General features: G+C 48.5%; 1 long non-coding RNA gene across 1 annotated transcript in view; it reads left to right on the forward strand.

Moving 5' to 3' along the window:
- The first annotated feature begins 6,992 nt into the window (after positions 1 to 6,992).
- Positions 6,993 to 19,493, forward strand: part of LOC138304263 (uncharacterized) — a 56,387-nt gene continuing 43,886 nt past the window's right edge. Inside the window, exons 1-2 of the long non-coding RNA XR_011205527.1 lie at positions 6,993 to 7,057; positions 8,024 to 8,187. This is a non-coding gene — a long non-coding RNA (uncharacterized lncRNA). The remainder of the gene's footprint in view (positions 7,058 to 8,023; positions 8,188 to 19,493) is intronic.

The following is a 19,493-nucleotide window of genomic DNA, read 5'->3' on the forward strand; positions in this document are numbered from 1 at the left end:
GTCCCATCACACCACACCCTACTGTCCCATCACACCCCACCCTACTGTCCCATCACACCCCACTGTCCACCACACCCTACTGGTCCATCACACCCCACTGTCCATCACATCCCACTGTCCCATCACACCACACCCTACTGTCCCATCACACCCCACTGTCCCATCACACCCTGCGGTCCCATCACACCACACCCTACTGTCCCATCACACCCCACTGTCCCATCACACCCCACTGTCCCAATTACACCCTGCGGTCCCATCACACCACACCCTACTGTCCCATCACACCCCACTGTCCCATCACACCACACCCTACTGTCCCATCAGACCCTACTGTCCCATCACACCCCACTGTCCCATCACACCACACCCTACTGTCCCATCAGACCCTACTGTCCCATCACACCCCACTGTCCCATCACACCCCACTGTCCCATCTTACTCCTGCAGTGTTGCCTCCCATGTGGCCTTTTCCTGGTTTCATGCCGTCTTCTCTTGCCCCCTCCAGTAGTCCTGTCCCAGTTCTAGTCTCCGTCCACCCGCAGCCCCGTCTGACATGGGCGTAGGAAGTGTGGGGGACGCGGGAGATATGTCCCCCCCAGATTTTGGAGTGGGGGGGACACGGGGGACAAGGGTGGGGGGGACGAGGGGACAGAAGAATTTTCCCTTCTCCTGTAATTCGCAGGGCCATTAGCGCATGAAAGCGCTACCTATATGGCCCTGCACTTGACCTGTGACCTGGCTCCAGGACACTCGCCCTCTGCCCTTTTGTTGTGCTGCAGCACACAAGGGATTCTTTCTCACCTTGCCGCCACAGCTGCCTGCAGTCTGCACTTCTGAGAACAAAGGGAGAGGAGAGGCCCTTTGTTGATTGCTGTGTGCATCCAGTCCCTCCTGAGCCCGACCCTTCCTGTCCCTTGAAGATCGAACCCTGAAGACAGCAGCAAGATTTGAGAAGGTAAGGAGGTTTGGGTAATTAAATAAACTATTGCTAAGTAACTCCCTTTCTTTTTAAATACAGTGCTCTGTTGCAGAGTATCTCCCTTTCTAAAAACAGTATTGTTGAGTTACTGTTAGATATGAGCAGGGCAGGCTTTAGCGCGCTAGTGGCACCCTGTGCGCCAGTGTTTGTTAGGGCCCCCCTTTCTGTCGCCTCTCTCTCACTCTCTTCTCTCCTCTGTCTCCAGCTTGCCTGCCCCAGTGCTAATTATTGTCCCCTAAGTTGACATCCTGCCCCCCCCAACATTTCTGTCCCCTGTCTCTCCCTCAGCCTTCCTGGTATTTGTGAAAGCCCGCTCTGAAGGGCAAGGGCTGTCTGTAAATCTCATTTCCTGCCTGTGGATGCGAAGCCAGCACTGTGGCAGCTCACAGGCTTTACAGGACTTCACAGGCTATGGTGGAACAGAGCCTGACGCTGCTGGATAGACAGCGGAGAGACCAGCACACAGCATGGTTCCCAGGAAGAACCAGATGGCCTAAGAGATGGACAGGGCAAGGTAAGGCAGCTAGGGCGATGCAACCGGTGCTGCCGCACTGGGTGCTGACTTAGGATGGGGGTGCTATGTTTGCAAGTATATTGTGACTTTAAAAGCACCTGCTGGATGTTCCTTGCCACCAACAGTTTTCAGGCAACAATAAAAATCTTAAGATAATTCTGGTGATTAATGGTCATTCTGGAGAGAGACTGAAGTTTTGTCTAGTGGAAGTTTTGACTCATCATAACGTACAGGGTTACTATGCCTGCTACAAAGGCTGTCTACATGCAGATCACAAAGTGTATATAATGTGAATAGGTCAGTGGGTTTCTGCTTTTGTCAGATGCAGAAAAGTACCCTCTTTTTGGCATGGTTACCCCACTTTTTGCCTGTTGTCAGTATGTTTTGACTGTGTTCACTGGGATCCTGCTAACCAGGACCCCAGTGCTCTCTCCCATTAAATTTGGTTGCTTGGACCCCCCACCCCTCCCACTTGGCATACTGGTGCCCCTTATAAGTCCCTAATATATGGTACCCAGGTACCCAGGGCATTGGGGGATCAGGGGTTCCCATGGGCTACAGCATTTATTATGTATTATGCCACCCATAGGAGCCCATGTAAACTGTGTCTGCAGGCCTGCCATTGCAGCCTGCGTGAAAAGGTGCTTGCACCCTTTCACTTCAGGCCACTGCACCAGGTCACTGTAAGTCACCCCTATGGTAGGCCCTCCTAGCCCAGAGGGTAGGGTGCAAGTACCTGTGTGTGAGGCGAACTCCAGCTCCATTTTCCTGGACCTCGTGAGTGCGGGGACGCCATTTTACGCTTGTACTGGACATAGGTCACTACCTATGTCCAGCTACATAATGGTAACTCCGAACCTGGGCATGTTTGGTAACAAACATGTCAGAATCATACCCCAATACTATTGTCAGTATTGATTGTATGATTCCATGCACTTTGGGGGCTCCTTAGAGGATCCCCAGCATTGCTCCTACCAGCTTTATGGGGTCTTCCGAACAGCTCACGCTGCTGCCACCCCTCAGACAGATTTCTGCCCTCCTTCTGCTGCTTGAGCAGCTCATGCCCAGGAAGGCAGAACAAAGGATTTCCTTTGGAAGAGGGAGGCAACACCCTCTCCGTTACAAGGCTTGGGAGGGGTAGCCTCGCCAAGCTACTAGTATGCTCTGACGGGCACATTTGGTGCCCTCCTTGCATAAACCAGTCTGTACCAGTTCAGGGACCTCAGCCCCTACTCTGGCGTGAAACTAGACAATGGAAATGGCATAACCACTCCCCTGTCCATCACCACCCCAGGGGTGGTGCCCAGAGCTCCTCCAGGTGGCCACTTGATTCTTCCATCTTGAATCTAAGATTGGCAGAGGCCTCTGTGAGAATCTGAGTGGCCAGGTCAGGGAGGTGACATCACAGCCCCCTCCTAGGTGGTCACCCGGCTAGGTGACCAATCCCCCTTTCTGGGCTATTTTGGGTTTTCCTCTTGGGTGGGTCCTCAGATTTGACGTGCAAGATTCCAGCAGGACTCCTCTGCAACGTTTACTTTGACTTCTGGCCACTGGAACCGCAACTGGACTTCACAGGAACCTACAATCTGCAGCTCCAGCGACTACTTTGCCACGCAACATTGTTTCTCCGGCTCCTTCCAGCAACTGCAACATTTGCCCAGCTGTGCTTCCTCTGAGGGCAGCAAGTCTTCAGTCTGCATGAGAAGAAAGAAGGAAAATTCCTTGAAGTGAAGGAGTCACTTATCTGCATCCGCAGGCACCAACTGCAACAACAACCGGCTGCGTGGATCTCCTCTCCTCCTGAGCTGCGTGGATCCTGCATCAGGGGTGGTAGTCTGGAGTGGTCTCCTTGGTCCGCTCTACCAGCTGCCCAACTTTGGAGTAGGTAGGTCCTTGCCTTCCCATGCAGGACAGTACCCCCATGCACCGCATCTCTTGCAGCTACCCCCGGCACTCTTCTCTGTGAAGCACAGCCCTCAATGTGCTTCGCCTGTGAAGTGGGACCTCTCTTCAGGTGTGCTGTGGGCCTCTCTACAGCTCCTGGGCTCCTTGCCTGTAGGTCTTCTGTGGTGGCTGCCTCTCCTCCTCCAGACTCTCTGCCTTGCTGATGGTCACCTGAGACTCCCCTCCATGGGTTGAGTCCCCCTGGACCTTGCTGGTCCCCGGTAGCTCCACTTTTCTCCTACTGCGACATTTGCTTTTGCCAAGGCTTGTTGGTGGGTTTTCCACACCACAGACTGACTGCAATTCTTCATCTGGCGTGGGACGTCGACTGCATCACCTAGGAACTCTTCATCTGCTCCAGTGCTGCATTGCTGACCATCTTCGTCTCCCCGTCGACCAACTCCTGCATCCACAGATGGGTGGGTAGTGGCTCCTGCCACGACCGGACCATACTACGTAAACTGGACTTGGTGCCCTTCTTTTCCAGTTCTTACTCTTCCAGGATCCACCTCTAGTTTCTTGCAGTCTTGTCTGCATTTTGCAATATCCTTCTCTGAAGTCCTTTTGGTGGGTCAGGGAAAAAAACTGTAACTTACCTCTTTTCTCCTGGTCGCTGGGGGCACTCTGGTACTTACCTTTGGGGTTTCCTAGTTCCTCCAGCTCCCCTCTACCAATTCCACTTCCTTGGGTGGGGACCCGGCTTTCGCATTGCACTTTCTTAGTATATGGTCTGGTCCCCTCTACGCCTTCAGTATTGCCTATTGCTTTTCACTGTTTTCTATTGCTTTTTATGCCAATTTGTGATTGCTGCTGTACATATAATAGTGTGTTACTTACATCCTATTGGAGTATTGCCTATCTAGTGTTTTAGTGTTTGTGTTACTGTAATAAGGAACCTTTATTTTCGTAACACGTGTTTCTTTCATGTGTGTAAGTGCTGTGTGACTACAGTGGTATTGCATGATCTTTGCATGTGTCCTAGATAAGTCTTGGCTGCTCATCCACAGCTAACTCTAGAGAGCCTGGCTTCTAGACACTGCCTACACTTCACTAATAAGGTGATACCTGGACCTGGTATAAGGTGATAATACCATAGGTACTCACCACACACAAGGCCAGCTTCCTACATCAGAGAGCTCCTTTTTTGTCCCCTGCAATTTATAAATGAAAACTGAATATAGAACAGTGAGCAATGAACTCATCAAAGAGCTGCATGCAAACATCAAGGTATAGATTAGAGCGTCATGATTTCCCCCCACTTTTTGATTAACTTAATGTTGCAAAACAAGTTGATTTGAGTGCAGTTCTTATTATTAAAGAGAGCCCCCAACCATGGTGTTATGTTTTAAATTCTGAGTTTGCGCTTCTCCAGATAAAGCACTCTGAAACTATACCTGCTACCAGTATGGATGACCTGTGACACCTACACCTTGTAGTCCTCTGTCTTATGTAACATTTCATATACACTGATTTACACATATATGATGATTGTCTCTGCGTAATGTCTGTGTGATGTAAAGTGCTTTGACACCCTAGACACCCTAGACTGGTATGAGGGATGAATGATAGAACAACACATGCGTATATCGCATATGCCTTAACATCGCGGTCTCAACAATGACCGTGTCTTTACTACGCATGCCTTTACAACGAATTTCATTGTAAAAGCATGTTTGGTAAAGGAACATGCGTGGTAAATTCTCCCTACCCTGCCCCCTTACACCTGATACCATACTACACCCATCCAAGCACTTAAAACTGCCCCTGCCCTGAGCCCTAAACCCCCCTGCCCTGAGCCCTAAAAGTAACCCTGGCCTGTCCTAAAAACTACCCGACCCCCACTCTGAAGCCTAAAACCTACCCTGAACTGCTCTAAAAACTACCTTGATGCCCCTGCCCCCACCCTGAACCCTAAAACCTACCCCGCTCTGTTCTAAATACTACATGACCCCCACCCTGTACCCTAAAACCTATCCCACACTGTCCTAAAACTACTTGAACTCCATGCACTCCTCCTGACCCCTAAAACCTACCCCACCCTGTCCTAAAAACTACCCCGACCCTACCCTGCCCTAAAAATGACCCCAACCTCCCACTCTAAACCCGGCCACAGCCCTACTTACCTCTCTCTCCTCTGCTTCTTCCTGTTCCACCCGGACAGCTAGACCGCTATCTATGCTGTAACCACGCATATGTGTGGTAAAGATATGTGTGGCAAAGGTATGTGTGCTAGACCCATATTTGTGGTAATGGCAGCATGGTCAATGCATTGCATTGCATTGATTGCGTTGTAAGGGATATTTCTTGGTATGAGTGGTGCTATAAAACGAATGAAATGCATCTGAGAGAGAGTGGTGATGGATAGTAGTGAGGGAATCCGTGGCAGAGGTGGTCACTGGGGGGCACCAACAAACAATGTCGCACAGGGCGCCACCAGCACTAAGGACGGCCCTATCAGACAGCACAGCAGTTCACAGGAACGCGGCAGCACAGAGACTGCCACTTGACAGTCAGACAAGGACCTAGCAGCAATCATAAGCCTTACTGGCCTTCATAGGCAGGCGGAGGCCCAGAGACTTATACAGCCTGACTAGTAAGAAAGCTCCCAACAGGCAGCACAGGAATCGACAGGAAGCACTGCGCCCAGCAGGCAGTACAGGCCTCTTAGGACTTCACACAGGCGAACAGCATCACAGAGCCTGTCGCTGCCTAACAGGCAGCAAAGGGCCCAGCAGACAGGGAATTGCAGGCCACACAGGACTCGACTGGAAGCGACCGCCTTCCCCATCTCCCCCCCACCATGGCAACCCTTCTGGGTGAAAACTTTGTGCAGGGGGCCCACCTCAAGGTTGTCCCTGTCCCCCCCAGAAATTTAGTGTCTCCTACGCCCCTGCCGTCTGACCTCTTCTTTGCTGTGTTTCTGTGTTTTTCTTGCCATCATCACCTAATGTGCTCTGTCACCTCCTCTGGGCTTCATCCCTCACCTGTCCTGTCCCACATGTGTCTCCTGTCAGACCCAGTTTTCAGAGTACCAGGCCCAGTTTCCGAGCAGATGCAGGTATGGGCCCAACTGTGGCTGTCATCCTAGAATTGGTGATTCTGCCGAAACCAGTACGTCCCTCAAGCCAAGGGGCAAAAGACTTGGCGATGGCGGTGCTGAGTGCAGCCAAGGAAATTGCAGTCGTCCCCTGGTACTATGGCAATCAGGCAGGTGCATGGATGTCATTTAGGGGTCACACCTGTGACCCCTGGCTTGCACTTTCCAACCCCTGGCCTTTGTGAGGCCCGGCCCAGAGGTGGAATAATTGGTGCCAAAACACAGTTATGACTCGCTTTACCAACTTCAGGCCGCAGCTTCCTTTTATATTCCATTTTTATTACAATAATAGTAATTCATTTTCTACCTTTCACTATTACTGTAATAAAAAAGTTGGCCCAGCAGGACATGGAACAGAACCAGGAGCTGACTCGGTAGTCGTGCCCCTTCTGTTTTTTGATTGGACGTTTCCCGTCCGAGCGTTCATTTGTACCTTCGCTACCCTGTCCCTCTCCTTTCAGAGGTTGGCGGCACCCCGGATACTCCAGAAATGAGGATCCTGCTCCTGACGGTATTTAATGTATGTCTGCCGGCCTGTCTTCGGACGCGTATTAGCTGGATATAGAAGGACTTTTCTCCTCGCTCGGCCTTTCCGGGTGAGAGGTTTCTCAATTACTGTTGATTTACTTTTCCCCTGAGTTTAAGGTTGCGGGAACAACGATACTTTCGGTATAAGGCACCTGGTTACTTCTAAATATTTTATTGTTGTGAGGCTCTCTCCGTTTCTGTTGATTTTTTTCTCGTTTTGAGTTTAGTTCTGCGTGATTCGCAATACTTCCGACACGCGGTATCTAATTATTACAAACTTGTTTACTGACATGAGACTTTCTGCTTTGCAGGAGTTCGATAGTGCAATTTTCAGTTATGTATATCCACCTATAGTTTTTGTAAGAGAGGTGGTTGTGTGGTGTAAGTGTTGGCCCGTGCAATGGGCCTTCCGGTGCACGAGCGCCAGTTGTTCAACGGAGGTAGATCTCTATTCCCCTGTGAAAAGATCTGCAGTGGAGATGTAATCGGTCTCCAGTCTCGATGGCCCTAACACAGCTGTCTAACACCCTCGCTTAGTTCGTTTATGCACAATGTTTTAGTCAATCTCTGTGTATAGAGTGGCCATGTTTTTAACATCTACAGATACTGCTTGACAACAATTTGAGAGTATACTTTTCTCAGAATGTGGAAGAATATCTACAATTCACATTTGTACTGTGTGGATTTATATTGGTTTCATTTTCCATATTATTTTTCTATAGCAATTATGATTAATTGAGAATCCGCCTGACTTAGCAAAAGACCGGCCACAAAATTGGGTGGCAAGCATACCTTTAATAATCTCCCAATTGTAATGCCCTTTTCTTCGTGTTCCAGAAGTTTTTAATACATCATTATAGTTGTATAGATAGCCCAGATTAATGGGGTTTGCACATTCTTTTTGATTAACATTATACTACGTCTACTTTGTTTGTGCTTTTGATCTCTGTGACTCCAGGTTGGTTCATCTGCAAAATAACTCATTGGACAACTGAGTGAGTAGAGTCTCATCACAAGATACCTCTGACAACATCATCTTTATTATAGATCATTGCATCTGTTTTTGTTGGAGAAGATCTTGTTTCAGTCCTGAAGAAGCGCCATAAGATCTGTACGGACAAGGTAAGGCGCGAGACATGTTCACTGTCAGAGTGGCATAAGAAATAGTGATTCTCAACCACTTGTGCAAGAGTAAAAGGGTCATTATCCCCCTATACTCGCTTTTCCGTTTTTAATCTTGACCAACTCCCACCGACTTTAATTAAAGGGATTCACCTAAGGGGAGTTGAGGCAATTTGAACTTCACTTTTCTCTCCACCTTTTCTTGCTGTTGGTTTGCACAGTTGTTTGGTCTAGTGACCCCAATGTGGGTCCCGTCAGACATTGCAGCACCAGTCTGACGTGGAGCAAGTCCAATGATGAGACTTGAGGGCCTTTGCTTCTAAGGGAACCATACTTATCACTGGTGTCACCTCTTTGGAACAGTGTACCTTTTTGATATGATAAGATATGGAACAGAACCTTCACTGCCATCTTAGGTAAGTAAATTAAAATATTTTTCAGTTTATGTTATCTGAGTGCATGTGTGTGAGAGAGAATTTGGGTGATAGAGCGTATGTGTGAGCATGTATGTTAGTAAGCTGGATCGTGTGTGTGTGTGAAAGTGAGCAAGTATAGTGGAATGAGAGTAAGAGTGAGCAAGAGGGTGCAAATGACTGAGTCAGGGTGAGAGTGAGTGCATGGATTGTGATGTCATGAGGATTAAGGTCATGTGACATCGCTTTTTGTGACATCATTAAGGTCAAAGGCTGTATGATGTCACTTCCACTACCCCGACATTTTGTGAATCGACACTCATAGTCAGTTTCAGCTCTCATCCAGACCTAAGGGACTCACACAGTTGCAGCTGTATTCAGCCTTAAAGCAACCACACAGTTGAAGTCCTGATTGGGTCAACGAGGAGCACCGTGCAACGTTTCCCACCAGATGAAAGACCTGGAACAAAGTGGGAGGTGGGGATTCACAGGCACCTGGGTCCTCCTGGGAGTGTTCTTCAGTGTAACGCGTTGTAGGAGGCTGGACTGGCTTGTAGTGAGTACCAAGGGGTACTTGCACCTTGCACCAGGCCCAGTTATCCCTTATTAGTGTATAGGGTGTCTAGCAGCTTAGGCTGATAGATAATGGTAGCTTAGCAGAGCAGCTTAGGCTGAACTAGGAGACGTGTGAAGCTACTACAGTACCACAAGTGTCACTTGCACAATATCATAAGAAAACACAATACACAGTTATACTAAAAATAAAGGTACTTTATTTTTTATGACAATATGCCAAAGTATCTTAGAGTGTACCCTCAGTGAGAGGATAGCAAATATACACAAGTTATATGTACACAGTACTAAAAATATGCAGTATAGTCTTAGAAAACAGTGCAAACAATGTATAGTTACAATAGGATGCAATGGGGACACATAGGGATAGGGGCAACACAAACCATATACTCCAAAAGTGGAATGCGAACCACGAATGGACCCCAAACCTATGTGACCTTGTAGAGGGTCGCTGGGACTATTAGAAAATAGTGAGAGTTAGAAAATTAGCCCTCCCCAAGACCCTGAAAAGTGAGTGCAAAGTGCACTAAAGTTCCCCCAAAGACAAAGAAGTCGTGATAGAGGAATAATGCAGGAAAGAAACAAACCAACAGTGCAACAACGATGGATTTCCAATCTAGGGTACCTGTGGAACAAGGGGACCAAGTCCAAAAGTCACAAGCAAGTCGGAGATGGGCATATGCCCAGGAAATGCCAGCTGTGGATGCAAAGAAGCTTCTACTGGACAGAAGAAGCTGAGGTTTCTGCAGGAACGAAAAAGGCTAGAGACTTCCCCTTTGGTGGACGGATCCCTCTCGCCTTGGAGAGTCGTGCAGAAGTGTTTTCCCGCCGAAAGAACGCCAAAAAGCCTTGCTAGCTGCAAATCGTGTGGTTAGCGTTTTTGGACGCTGCTGTGGCCCAGGAGGGACCAGGAGGTCGCAAATTGGACCAGGAGAGAGAGGAGACGTTGAGCAAGACAAGGAGCCCTCTCTGAAGCAGGTAGCACCCGGAGAAGTGCCAGAAACAGGCACTACGAGGATGCATGAAACAGTGCTCGCCTGAAATTACACAAAGGAGTCCCACGTCGCCGGAGACCAACTTAGAAAGTCGTGCAATGCAGGTTAGAGTGCTGTGGACCCAGGCTTGGATGTGCACAAAGGATTTCCGCCGGAAGTGCCCACGGCCGGAGTAGCTGCAAAAGTCGCGGTTCCCAGCAATGCAGTCTAGCGAGGTGAGGCAAGGACTTACCTCCACCAAACTTGGACTGAAGAGTCACTGGACTGTGGGGGCCACTTGGACACAGTTGCTGGATTCGAGGGACCTCGCTCGTCGTGCTGAGAGGAGACCCAAGGGACCGGTAATGCAGCTTTTTGGTGCCTGCGGTTGCAGGGGGAAGATTCCGTCGACCCACGGGAGATTTCTTCTGAGCTTCTGGTGCAGAGAGGAGGCAGACTACCCCCACAGCATGCACAAGCAGGAAAACAGTCGAGAAGGCAGCAGGATCAGCGTTACAGAGTTGCAGTAGTCGTCTTTGCTACTATGTTGCAGGTTTGCAGGCTTCCAGCGCGGTCAGCAGTCGATTCCTTATCAGAAGGTGAAGAGAGAGATGCAGAGGAACTCGGATGAGCTCTTGCATTCGTTATCTAAAGTTTCCCCAGAGACAGAGACCCTAAATAGCCAGAAAAGAGAGTTTGGCTACTTAGAAGAGAGGATAGGCTACTAACACCTGAAGGAGCCTATCAGAAGGAGTCTCTGACGTCACCTGGTGGCACTGGCCACTCAGAGCAGTCCAGTGTGCCAGCAGGACCTCTGTTTCCAAGATGGCAGAGGTCTGGAGCACACTGGAGGAGCTCTGGACACCTCCCAGGGGAGGTGCAGGTCAGGGGAGTGGTCACTCCCCTTTCATTTGTCCAGTTTCGCGCCAGAGCAGGGCTAAGGGGTCCCTGAACCGGTGTAGACTGGCTTATGCAGAATTGGGCACATCTGTGCCCAGGAAAGCATTTCCAGAGGCTGGGGGAGGCTACTCCTCCCCTGCCTTCACACCATTTTCCAAAGGGAGAGGGTGTAACACCCTCTCTCAGAGGAAGTCCTTTGTTCTGCCATCCTGGGACAAGCCTGGCTTGACCCCAGGGGGGCAGAAACTTGTCTGAGGGGTTGGCAGCAGCAGCAGCTGCAGTGAAACCCCAGGAAAGGCAGTTTGGCAGTACCAGGGTCTGTGCTACAGACCACTGGGATCATCGAATTGTGCCAACAATGCCAGGATGGCATAGAGGGGGCAATTCCATGATCTTAGACATGTTACATGGCCATATTCGGAGTTACCATTGTGAAGCTACATATAGGTATTGACCTATATGTAGTGCACGCGTGTAATGGTGTCCCCGCACTCACAAAGTTCAGGGAATTGGCTCTGAACAATGTGGGGGCACCTTGGCTAGTGTCAGGGTGCCCTCACACTAAGTAACTTTGCACCTAACCTTTACCAGGTAAAGGTTAGACATATAGGTGACTTATAAGTTACTTAAGTGCAGTGTAAAATGGCTGTGAAATAACGTGGACGTTATTTCACTCAGGCTGCAGTGGCAGGCCTGTGTAAGAATTGTCAGAGCTCCCTATGGGTGGCAAAATAAATGCTGCAGCCCATAGGGATCTCCTGGAACCCCAATACCCTGGGTACCTCAGTACCATATACTAGGGGATTATAAGGGTGTTCCAGTAAGCCAATGTAAATTGGTAAAATTGGTCACTAGCCTGTTAGTGACAATTTGAAAGAAATGAGAGAGCATAACCACTGAGGTTCTGGTTAGCAGAGCCTCAGTGAGACAGTTAGGCACCACACAGGGAACACATACATATAGGCCACAAACTTATGAGCACTGGGGTCCTGACTAGCAGGATCCCAGTGACACATAACAAACATACTGAAAACATAGGGTTTTCACTATGAGCACTGGGCCCTGGCTAGCAGGATCCCAGTGAGACAGTGAAAATACCCTGACATACACTCACAAACAGGCCAAAAGTGGGGGTAACAAGGCTAGAAAGAGGCTACTTTCTCACACAACCCCCCCCCAAACGAAGGACAATAAGGCTAACCTTGGCCAGTTGAGACTTTATTGTCTAAGTGGTGATAAGTAGAGAGTAGCTCTGCAATAGACTGGTTACTCCCTTTATCATCCACTATATGGTTACTTCCCTGTGGGGATGTAAACCACCCTGTTTGAAGTTTTTTAGCTAAGCAACAATGTGAAGATGTATTTTTAGAGTTTCTATCAGTAAGTTTTAGTTTAGAGCAGTGGGAATTGTCCACTGAACCTATTTGTAGTGATGGAAATGCCAGACAGGGATGCTGTCTCAGAAAAGCCATAGCTGGGCAAAAACTTTGTCCATATGGCTGGAAGAGAGAACAGGGATGCTGTTTCTCTTGAGTTGGAGCAGGGCAGGGATGCTGTCCTATGAGCTCCACACTAGGGCAGGGATGCTTTCCTAAGTGTTGTGAGGCAGTGCAGGGTTTCTGCACTAAAGTTTCTCTGGGAGGGTTGGAGGGATGCTCCATGTTAATTAAAGTGGTGCTCTTTTTGTCACCAATGTTAGTTATCCCACAGAGAGGTACTTCCACCTCAGGGAGTACAGCTATGCCAGCTGATGATTCCCTTGGAACAGGTGCCACCCCAGGAGAGGTTTCTCCCACCACAGGAAAGGTATCCTGAATGGTAGGGTGGTTAGGGGATACTGTGATACCCTTTTTACCTGTTGATGGAGAGGGATCCTGAGTTTTCAGGCCTTCTCTCCTTTGCTTTTTCATTTCAGTAGAAATGAGAGGGAACAATTCCTCAGGGATGCCCAGCATGGCTGCATGGGCATAAAACTCTACATCAGCCCAACCTGAGGCCTCTAGGTCATTACCTAAGAGACAATCTACAGGTAAGCTAGGTGATACTACCACCTGCTTAGGGCCAGTAACTCCACCCCAACTAAACTGAATTATAGCTAAGGGAAGAAACTTAGTGGAGTTATGGACATCAATAATCTTATACTGTTGTCCAATGATGTGTTGTTCAGGATGCACTAGGTTTTCAGTCACCAAAGTGATACTGGCACCTGTGTCCCTGTAGGCCAAGGCCTCAACACCATTTATTGAAACTGTCTGCCTGTACTTATCCATTGTAAGGGGACAAGCAGCCAGTGTGGCAAGGCCAATGCCACTAGATGTGACAGAAACTGTCTTGGGACTGACTACCCCAGTTTCTACTATGGACCCATAAGTGAACCCAACTACACCCTTAACTTGACTGTTGCCAGCAGTCCCACCACTAGTACCACTACTGCTAGGGGCACTAGAGCTTGATGTATTAGTGGTGGTAGGCTCAGGGGGTTTACCTGGACAGGACTTATCCCCTGGCCTATGGCCTCTATTTTTACACACAAAGCACCAAGGCTTTTTAAATTGTGTAGGTTGAGAAGAAGAGGAAGAATTTGTTTTATCCCCACCCCCTGAAGAGTGTTTAAGATTTGAAGTGGGATCTTTGGTTTTACCCTTATCCCCATGCTTATCTTGAGATTTTTCACCATCTTTCTTCTTAGTGTTCTCTTTGTCACCCCCTGTATGAACTTTTCTGTTCACCCTTGTTCTGACCCTTTTGTCTGCCTTCTTTCCCAATTCTTGGGGAGAGGTCAGATCAGAGTCCACCAAGTACTGGTGCAACAAATCAGACACACAATTATTAAGAATATGCTCTCTCAGGATCAAGTTATACAGGCTGTCATAATCAGTAACTTTACTGCCATGTAACCACCCCTCCAAGGCCTTCACTGAATGGTCAAGGAAATCAACCCAGTCTTGTGAAGACTCCTTTTTGGTCTCTCTGAACTTTATCCTGTATTGTTCAGTGGTTAAGCCATAACCATCCAGGAGTGCATTCTTAAGAACTGTAAAATTATTGGCATCACTTTCTTTCACAGTAAGGAGCCTATCCCTACCTTTTCCACTAAATGATAGCCATAGGATAGCAGCCCACTGCCTTTGAGGGACATCCTGTACAACACAGGCCCTCTCAAGTGCAGCAAACCACTTGTTAATGTCATCCCCCTCCTTATAAGGGGGAACTATCTTGTGCAGATTCCTAGAATCATGCTCTTTTACAGGATGACTATGGGGAATACTGCTGCTGCCACCATGGGTATCTAAACCCAATTTCTGTCTTTCCTTCTCTATTTCTAAAGACTGTCTATCCAAATCCAGCTGTTGCTTTTTAAGCTTCAGTCTGGTTTGTTCCACCCTCAACTTATTGAGTTCCCTCTCTAACAATCTGTCATCAGGGTTGGTGGGAGGGACATTTCTAGATACAGAGGTGTGATGGGAATGAACAGAAGGAGACCTGTCCCTTACAGAAGCCACCCTAACAGCTTGGCTAACAGAAACATCACTACCAGTGTGGTGAGAATAAATGCTTTTGCTATGATGTGAGAGAACACTATTTGTATGGTGTGGCTCTCCATCATTACCAACTATGCTAGACTGTCTAGTAATGGGCAGGCTATGAACTTTCTTTCCTGAATCTTTTCCTGGGTTAGTCCCTGAATCAGATTGGGAACCATTTGCTACTTTTTCAACAGATGTGGCCCCTTTGGCCTTATCTTGTTCTCTAAGCATATTAAGCAATAATTCCAAGGAAGGATTCTTCCCTACACTCAAACCTCTCTCTATGCAGAGACTCCTTGCTCCTTTCCAGCTAAGGTGATCATATGCAAGTTTGGACAGATCAACATTTTGGCCTGTGCCAGACATTTTTAGAGAGAGTTAAAGTGATAGAAAAAGAGAAAAAAGTTTTCAGAACTTTTTAGAAAGACAGAAAAAACTTTTTAAACTTTTAAGAACTTTTTGAAAGTTTAGAAGTACTTTTCAGCACTTAGAAAAGAGTGAAAAGAGGAAATGCAGAACTTTTTAGCTATGTGTACACACACTGAACTTGTTTTGTATATTTTTTTCTTATGAAAAGTACAATGACAAGAGTGGTAAGTAGTCTCAAAGCACTTATCCCACCGCTGCACAACCAATGAAGGAGGCTGGACTGCCTTGTAGTGAGTACCAAGGGGTACTTGCACCTTGCACCAGGCCCAGTTATCCCTTATTAGTGTATAGGGTGTCTAGCAGCTTAGGCTGATAGATAATGGTAGCTTAGCAGAGCAGCTTAGGCTGAACTAGGAGACGTGTGAAGCTACTACAGTACCACAAGTGTCACTTGCACAATATCATAAGAAAACACAATACACAGTTATACTAAAAATAAAGGTACTTTATTTTTTATGACAATATGCCAAAGTATCTTAGAGTGTACCCTCAGTGAGAGGATAGCAAATATACACAAGTTATATGTACACAGTACTAAAAATATGCAGTATAGTCTTAGAAAATAGTGCAAACAATGTATAGTTACAATAGGATGCAATGGGGACACATAGGGATAGGGGCAACACAAACCATATACTCCAAAAGTGGAATGCGAACCACGAATGGACCCCAAACCTATGTGACCTTGTAGAGGGTCGCTGGGACTATTAGAAAATAGTGAGAGTTAGAAAATTAGCCCTCCCCAAGACCCTGAAAAGTGAGTGCAAAGTGCACTAAAGTTCCCCCAAAGACAAAGAAGTCGTGATAGAGGAATAATGCAGGAAAGACACAAACCAACAGTGCAACAACGATGGATTTCCAATCTAGGGTACCTGTGGAACAAGGGGACCAAGTCCAAAAGTCACAAGCAAGTCGGAGATGGGCATATGCCCAGGAAATGCCAGCTGTAGATGCAAAGAAGCTTCTACTGGACAGAAGAAGCTGAGGTTTCTGCAGGAACGAAAAGGGCTAGAGACTTCCCCTTTGGTGGACAGATTCCACTCGCTTTGGAGAGTTGTGCAGAAGTGTTTTCCCGCCGAAAGAATGCCAACAAGCCTTGCTAGCTGCAAATCGTGCGGTTAGCGTTTTTGGACGCTGCTGTGGCCCAGGAGGGACCAGGAGGTCGCAAATTGGACCAGGAGAGAGAGGGGACGTCGAGCAAGACAAGGAGCCCTCTCTGAAGCAGGTAGCACCCGGAGAAGTGCCAGAAACAGGCACTACGAGGATGCATGAAACAGTGCTCGCCTGAAGTTACACAAAGGAGTCCCACGTCGCCGGAGACCAACTTAGAAAATCGTGCAATGCAGGTTAGAGTGCCGTGGACCCAGGCTTGGCTGTGCACAAAGGATTTCCGCCGGAAGTGCACAGGGGCCGGAGTAGCTGCAAAAGTCGCGGTTCCCAGCAATGCAGTCTAGCGAGGTGAGGCAAGGACTTACCTCCACCAAACTTGGACTGAAGAGTCACTGGACTGTGGGGGCCACTTGGACACAGTTGCTGGATTCGAGGGACCTCGCTCGTCATGCTGAGAGGAGACCCAAGGGACCGGTAATGCAGCTTTTTGGTGCCTGCGGTTGCAGGGGGAAGATTCCGTCGACCCACGGGAGATTTCTTCGGAGCTTCTGGTGCAGAGAGGAGGCAGACTAACCCCACAGCATGCACAAGCAGGAAAACAGTCGAGAAGGCGGCAGGATCAGCGTTACAGAGTTGCAGTAGTCGTCTTTGCTACTATGTTGCAGGTTTGCAGGCTTCCAGCGCGGTCAGCAGTCGATTCCTTATCAGAAGGTGAAGAGAGAGATGCAGAGGAACTCGGATGAGCTCTTGCATTCGTTATCTAAAGTTTCCCCAGAGACAGAGACCCTAAATAGCCAGAAAAGAGGGTTTGGCTACTTAGGAGAGAGGATAGGCTACTAACACCTGAAGGAGCCTATCAGAAGGAGTCTCTGACGTCACCTGGTGACACTGGCCACTCAGAGCAGTCCAGTGTGCCAGCAGCACCTCTGTTTCCAAGATGGCAGAGGTCTGGAGCACACTGGAGGAGCTCTGGACACCTCCCAGGGAGGTGCAGGTCAGGGGAGTGGTCACTCCCCTTTCCTTTGTCCAGTTTCGCGCCAGAGCAGGGCTAAGGGGTCCCTGAACCGGTGTAGACTGGCTTATGCAGAATTGGGCACATCTGTGCCCAAGAAAGCATTTCCAGAGGCTGGGGGAGGCTACTCCTCCCCTGCCTTCACACCATTTTCCAAAGGGAGAGGGTGTAACACCCTCTCTCAGAGGAAGTCCTTTGTTCTGCCATCCTGGGACAAGCCTGGCTTGACCCCAGGGGGGCAGAAACCTGTCTGAGGGGGTGGCAGCAGCTGCAGTGAAACCCCAGGAAAGGCAGTTTGGCAGTACCAGGGTCTGTGCTACAGACCACTGGGATCATCGAATTGTGCCAACAATGCCAGGATGGCATAGAGGGGGCAATTCCATGATCTTAGACATGTTACATGGCCATATTCGGAGTTACCATTGTGAAGCTACATATAGGTATTGACCTATATGTGTGCACGCGTGTAATGGTGTCCCCGCACTCACAAAGTTCAGGGAATTGGCTCTGAACAATGTGGGGGCACCTTGGCTAGTCCCAGGGTGCCCTCACACTAAGTAACTTTGCACCTAACCTTTACCAGGTAAAGGTTAGACATATAGGTGACTTATAAGTTACTTAAGTGCAGTGTAAAATGGCTGTGAAATAACGTGGACGTTATTTCACTCAGGCTGCAGTGGCAGGCCTGTGTAAGAATTGTCAGAGCTCCCTATGGGTGGCAAAAGAAATGCTGCAGCCCATAGGGATCTCCTGGAACCCCAATACCCTGGGTACCTCAGTACCATATACTAGGGGATTATAAGGGTGTTCCAGTAAGCCAATGTAAATTGGTAAAATTGGTCACTAGCCTGTTAGTGACAATTTGAAAGAAATGAGAGAGCATAACCACTGAGGTTCTGGTTTGCAGAGCCTCAGTGAGACAGTTAGGCACCACACAGGGAACACATACACATAGGCCACAAACTTATGAGCACTGGGGTCCTGACTAGCAGGATCCCAGTGACACATAACAAACATACTGAAAACATAGGGTTTTCACTATGAGCACTGGGCCCTGGCTAGCAGGATCCCAGTGAGACAGTGAAAATACCCTGACATACACTCACAAACAGGCCAAAAGTGGGGGTAACAAGGCTAGAAAGAGGCTGCTTTCTCACACGCGTCTTCTTGGACACCCATAGCCACGAGGTATTTGCTGGACCTAACTCCTCCTGGACAGTCTCTTCTCCGGCAAGACCGCGCAGGCTCCTTCACACTCAGTAGGTAAGCAGGCTCTGGGCACTTTCATGGGACAGTGCCACAGGTTCTCTGGTAAACAGTCAAAGCTTCATATGATGTTGCCTCACATCTCTGAGACTGGCTCTCAGGTTGATACCAGCCCGGATTGCACAGCAGTTGTTTGAGTACACTGCGGAGCACTCCCTTTACTGGTCACAAAGGACTTAGAAATGGAACAAAATGAGGTGGATAGAGTCCCCCTTGCATGCACAACCAGATAGAGGACGTGGATCCACTGTCACAAACCGTGGAACCGGACTGCAGTGCATCTCCTTTTGAGGGCACTCTTCAAGCTGGTCTCCAGACACAGTCTTTGTGTAGAGTGATGCTTCTCACAGCAGGTAGCACTGGGGCTATATCCATCCTGGAGCATCCATATTAAAGTCACAAAGAGGTGTGAGCTCCCTCCAGCTAGATGCAGACAAAAGGGTAGACTTCACCTGCAGGCTTCACCTATAGGCTTCCCCACGTATCAGAGTCTGCAGTTCCACCCCTCACCCCTACATCCACCATATGGTGGACCTTAGGAAGACTAATCAGCAGCTCCTTGTCAACCAATAGGCCTTGTGGAACTTTCATAAGCAGCGTTCTCCAGACCTCTCACTTGAGTGTGTGGATCTCCTATCTCCAGCTACCGGAATGCACGTAATATACTTTGACTCCCTGGGAGCACCGCCCTCACCTTCCATCTTGTGCTAGGCTAGGCCAGGACAGGGGTATACAAAATGGATCCCACTGGCCTCCATTACTCTCATTCAGTCAAACACCATGTATGTGCTACTCCTGCTACACGCATACACATGCTTGGCACATCCACTCAGGATGTCAGTGCAAGGAACTGAGCATACGCATAAAAGATAAACATTAAACTAGTGACAAAGATAAAAAAACAACTCATCACATTAATGATTTCTCCTAACGTTGCAACCACTACATTATGCAGGCAACAGTGACAACAGTCCAATTCCAGAGAAGAGGGCACGCCAGTTCTTTTCACAGTCTGGGGCAGGCATAGCATTGGTGTGATGCTAGAGCCAAAATAAGGGTCAGGACACCAGATCTACACTATGCTGGGGATATTCACATCCCA

This window comes from Pleurodeles waltl, chromosome 7 (genome assembly GCF_031143425.1).
Source record: "Pleurodeles waltl isolate 20211129_DDA chromosome 7, aPleWal1.hap1.20221129, whole genome shotgun sequence".
Classification (NCBI taxonomy): domain Eukaryota; kingdom Metazoa; phylum Chordata; class Amphibia; order Caudata; family Salamandridae; genus Pleurodeles; species Pleurodeles waltl.